This window comes from Gracilinanus agilis, chromosome 3, assembly GCF_016433145.1.
Source record: "Gracilinanus agilis isolate LMUSP501 chromosome 3, AgileGrace, whole genome shotgun sequence".
Taxonomy (NCBI): Eukaryota; Metazoa; Chordata; class Mammalia; order Didelphimorphia; family Didelphidae; genus Gracilinanus; species Gracilinanus agilis.
The window spans coordinates 12770418-12776420 of record NC_058132.1 but is presented as its reverse complement, the minus strand read 5'-3'; positions in this window follow the sequence as shown (position 1 = coordinate 12776420).

Here is a 6003-nt window from a genome sequence, read left to right as displayed (position 1 = left end):
GGCTCTATTCCACAAATAGCAAGGAGGTTCATATCACTGCTGACACTTTCCTGCTGCTAACATAATTAACTAATAAAGAGGCTAACAATTTTGTTTTAGATATAGATAAAACAGTTATTAACATAGCTGTGCATATATATTAATTATTATCAGCACAAATGTAATACCATGCCAGATTAGGAGAGTGAATGAAAAGAAACACAAAGAAAAATTAGCTGCCTTCCTTAGTGCCATTCAGCTATTATCAGTTTAAATCTCAATGTATTTATTAAAATCTAAATGTATTTAGAAGAGCAGGGCAGTATAATGGAACAGCACATTGGATCTAGAGTGAGAGGACCTTGGCTTGTGGGACCTTAGAGAAGTCATCTCACTTCTCTTGTTTTCATCTTCCTTCTTGGTAAAATGAAAGAGTTGAGGGGGCTCTAAATGGCTCAGTGGATAGAGAGCCAAGCCTAGAGATGGGAGGTCCTGGATTCAAATTTAGCCTCACAGACTCCCTAGCTGTGTGACCCTGGGTAAGTCACTTAATTCCCATTACCTACTGAAATAGGGGAATGGGGGAAGACAGGAAATACTCTGTGCGACAGTTAAAAAACATAACTTATCCAGGAGAACTAATTAACTTTCTGCTAGTCCTTTAGGGTTATATTGAGACAATAGGAAGTAACATTAAAGGATTTTAATAATGAATAAGGTGAGGCAAGTGGGTAATGGGGAAAACTATTCTTAGCAGCTACAGGAGGGAAGAAACAGGGGTTTAGGTGGTTCAGGAAATCAGGGCAGGGAAGATAAAACTAATACTACACTATACTAGGCTAAATGCAAGCTTGACAGGGTTTTGGGGATCTCACTGCTTTCTCCAATGATGTTTTCAGCTATTCTAGGGTCCAGGGTGTTGGTATGGTCCACAAACTCCACTGGGTCACTCCAATAGGCTGTCACAGGCCTGGAGGTCCGCCCTCCAAAGTTGATCCAGACCTATTTGTAGTTGCTCAAAATGCAGTCCAAGTGGGGTTTCTCCAGTGAGATCAGGGTACTAGCTCCTCCACCAGTGGCAAAAACTCCCAGCGGTCCCAGAGTTCAAAAGCCCTGTGACCTTTCAGCCACATTCCAAAAGTCCTTAGAATGTTCAGCTCAAACTTGCATTTTCCAATATACTTTCTAAAATTTTCACCTCTCTATCTTGACTTATTCCTTATTACAGTTCCCTTCTTTGCACAAAGCCAAAATTTGTTCCACATAGTATTTTGGTATTTGTGCACTATGGACTAACTTAAAATTCTAACCCAAAATAACAAACAACCTACATTATCTCTATCTTATCCTATCTATCACTACCTTACTCTATTCTGCTCTGGGGATTTTAACAAGGAAAAGTAAAGGGATAAATACATTGAACAGTTACATAGTTCAAAATACAGAATACCAAGTAGTAAAACAAAATTTGCAACAAAATCAACAGCAAAATTAAACATCAACCCAAAATTCAAAACAAACATAAAACACAACTCCTATTCTAATACAGAAATAGTATACTAACTAATAAATGCAAACAAGTTTTGGAAAATACATATTTAACACAACATTGCATAAGTTTTTACATCAAAAGTTTAACAAAACAGCAAACTTACTTATGCAAATTATATATAAATGTTTGCAATTCAATTAGTATCAAATTATTCACAGAATTTACATTTATACATATATACATATGATACATACACTACACACACAAAGTATACATGTACCATATACATATATACACACATGTACACATAATATATACACATCAAATATATACACCCTTTACGTATATACAATAAATACACTATAATGCAATTTACAATATACACATACTATTTACACTTATTTACACATCTATTTACATTATTTTGTGATATGTGATCTGTAGTATGTTATATGTTCTTCATGTAATGCAATTTATCTCTCTCAGTAGGATTTTTGTTACAAACGCTGTGTTATTCTGGCTGGCTGGCAATGCTTCTGGCCATTTGGTTAGTTTATCCACTATCACAAGTATGTACCGATAGTTTTGACATTTGGGCATTGTGACATAATCTATTTGTAGACATTCGAAGGATGTGTAAGCCAATGGCTTTCTCCCAAAAGCTTTTATCTTTGTAATGGCTTGATTGTATTGCAGGCAGACTCTGCAATTGTCACATACTCTTTTGGCTTCTGTTGTTATGCCCAAAGCTATCCAGCTTTTTCAAATTATGTCAACTATTCCAATAACTCCATAATGTCCCCTTCTTTGATCTGCTGGGCAAGCTGTATGGTGCAGTAATTTTGGCAAGAATTTTTTTCCAGAGATGGACTCCATACTCCATTTACTAGATTGGCTCCAAGATTTTCTTGCCAGTGTTTCAGTTCCTTTTGTCAGTAAGCTTCTTGTAATTGACCTTTGTCTACTAAGGATAAGTGGAATATTGCCTTGGGTCAAAATCTAGCTGCAAATTTTGTACTGATTGTCTGCCCTAATTGCCTAATTATACTGGCCACAAGATTTTTTGATGTGCTCTGCAGTGCATTATAGAAATTCTGGATGGTAACTGTATGACTTGCAATAATTCACTGATTAGTCTCCCGTATGCAATCCCTTTCCCATTTGAATTCATGAAACCCTGATTTTTCTAGCTCTCCCCTGATGCATGTACAACACCAAAGGCATATTTAGAGTCTGTAAAAATATTCACATATTTGTCTTCAGCAATCTGGAGTGCATGTGTTATTGCAATAATTTCTGCCCCTTGAGTTGAGATGTTTGGCTCAAGTGCTGAAAACCATAGAGTTTCATTCTGGATTATAACTTTGGCTCCTGAAAATCTCTGCCCATCATGTTGGAATCTCGAGCCATCACAGAAGAGTATGAGATCGGCTTGGACCATAGGAATGTCTAATAGGTCCTCTCTGGTCTTTTGCAGGTTCTCTAGAGTGTCACTACAACTGTCAAGACTATCCCCTTCTAATGGTAACTTAGGGATAAGAGTTGCTGGGTTAATGGTTTTGCATCTATGGAAAGTCAAGTTCTCATTTGTTAGTAAGATTGCCTGGTACTGGAAGGGATGTTGAGATGTGAAAGCTTGCAGATTTGCATTCCTCAGCGTGGTTTCAAGTTGGTACTGGGAATACAATCTCAGCTCCCCTTCCAGGACTAGCTTTGAACTTTTCTTAACCATTAGAGCTCCGGTAGCTATAATCTTTAAACAGGAAACCATTCCCTGCATAACTGGATTAAGAGTTGAATTGTAGTAGGCAGTAGGTCTTAGATTGCTACCTAAATATTGCATGAGCACTGCACAGGCAATTCCTTTATCCTCATGGATAAACAGATGAAATGGTTTATTGTGGTCAGGAATGCTTAATGTAGGAGATGACAATATTGCTGCCTTTAATTTTTCAATGGCATTTTTGTGTTCCTTTGTTAGCTTCAGTGGTTCTTTAATGTCTTTCCTGGTTAACTCAGTCAATGGTTTTGCTATGATTGAATAACCAGGTATTCACTGTCTGCAGAAGCTAGTCATGCCTATAATTACCCTTAATTGCTTCTTGTTCTTAGGTAAGCAGTATGTCTGTATTTCTGTATGACATTCCTGTATGTCATCTATTCTCTTTGGATATGCTTCTAGTACCATCCTGCAATATGAATCCCAAAAACTTGATTCTGTCTCTAATCCACTGGATTTTATTTCTGGAAATTTTATGGCCTCTCTTGTACAGTTCTTCTATTAAGTGTATGCGGTCTCTTTCACATATATCTCCTGTTGGTGACTTGAGTAGGATATTGTCTTCATAGTGCACTGTTTTGCTGGTAGTGAAAGAAATGGATTCTAGATCTTTTTGAAATATTTGGCAAAAAACACTTGCACTGTTTATGAATCCCTGTGGAAGGTGACTCCATAGAAGTGTCTTGCCCTCCCACGAGAATGCAAATAGTTTTTGACTGTCCTTGTGGATGGATATGCTAAAATATGCACTTGCTAAGTCCACAACAGTGAACCACTTTGCATTTGATGGAATTTCTGCAATTATATGGGATGGACTTGGAACTATAGCATGAATTTTTTCCACGTAAGAATTTATTGCCCATAGATCTTGTACCATTCTCCACTGGGTTTTCCCTTCAGCATCTAACTTTGCCTTCTTCATGGGCAAGTTGGGAGTATTAAATTCTGCAATCCATATACCAATATCCCTTGATCTAATAAGCTTTGCATAATTGGTTTTATTCCAGCCACAACTTCTTTGCTTAATTTGAATTGAGGAATCCTAGGTGGTGGTGTTCCCCCTTTCACTTTGATTTTGATGGGCTTAGCAGACAGGATCCTACCCATGTCTGAGGAACTGTTGGCGCAAACTTCTTTGGGTAGTGTATCTGGAATCTTGTAGATAGTATCTTGTTCTAGTACTCATATGCTATGATCATTTGATATCCTATCTAAGCACAGGTTGGGATGATGCTTCAGTGATCTTTTAGGGAGATGCAAATAGATTTTACCATCTGGCTCACAATACATAGTGGCTGCTAATTAGCACAGGATGTCCCTCTATATTAAATTATTGGGGTATGATGGTAAAAATAAGAATTGGTGGTCAAATTCTACTGGACCCAACTTCCCCTTTTTTTGGCTTGAATTTTGGTGCAGTTTGGAGTATCCCAGATGCTCACTTTTACTAACACTGTTCCAAGCATCTCACAATCTCTGGGGAGATGTTTTAAGGTGTTGGCATCTGCTCCCATATCCGCAGTTCCTTGAATTGATTCACCATTGATTTCTATTGTCATCAATGGCTCATTAGTGATGTTATTGTGCAAAGAAAGTACTTGATTCTCTTCTACTTGTGGCTGTACAGTAATGATCTCAGAATCTAATGCTTCTCTATTAGGAGATATATGGTAATCTTGAAACGATGTCACTTCTGGTAAAATGGCTACCCCCATGTACACTTCCTTTTGGCTGTTTGATTCTGCCCCTCCCCCTTACTGCTGTGTTTCCCTGCCAAGAATGCAATCTTGAGAAACCGATAAACATGGCTACCCTGGAACAACAGTTTGAAACTGATGTTTTTCTCCCTTCACTGTAGGGCTTTGTAAGTTTCCTCTCATGGTGTCAGGGAAAGAATTAGATATATTTTTCTCCCCTTTCACCAATCCTGGATATCTTAGCCCTAAGTTTGGTTTATTTTGGGTGTTATCTGTGTTCACAGAGAGTGTGTCTGTCTGTCCCAGCCTCTGAAAATTCCGAGGCTTGCAGTGTTCCCTCGCTTTAAGAGATTGTTCTTTGGCTGACTGTTTTAAATCTGGGAGACTTGCTCCATTATTTCTTGGTTTGAAACTTTGAGCTTTGGGGTTGAGACAGTATACTATATTACTTATGGATGCTATGGGGGTTTCTGAATTAGGCTTTGGAGCTTGAGATTGTTTCTCTTTGGTTACCCTTTACACACTATTTGGGGTCAAACTTAACAGAGTAACATTTTTCTATTTGGTAAAACTCTGTTCCCTGGGGTTGGCTATGTTACCAATTCTTTCCCCTGGGTTTTTCACTTCATTTAGCATAGTGTTTAATTCACTACCTGCAACAAAGTTTTTCTGGCTGGCTAGCCTTAAGTCTATATTACTTCTAGCTAATCCCTTGCCATTTTGTCCCACTCCTTCCTTTGAAGTCTGTGGCAACCCAGTATTTTCCACAACAGATTATTTCTCTCCATAAATTTCTCTGTGCAATTACCTTAATTCATTTTCTATCTTTAATTCAACAGTGGATTTATCTCTATTTTCTAGTGTGGTGTACTGATTCTTATCACTATTGCCTATCAGCAAAATATTAGCCTTATTCTGTTTCTTGAGCTCTCTGCTCTCACTACAGTCATTATTACTTTTTGACTTAGATGTATTAGAGATTAACCTTCATAAATTCCTTGGCCTAGCTCCCAATTTCAAAATTTTCTCCATTTCTTCCAAAGAAGACTTATTGG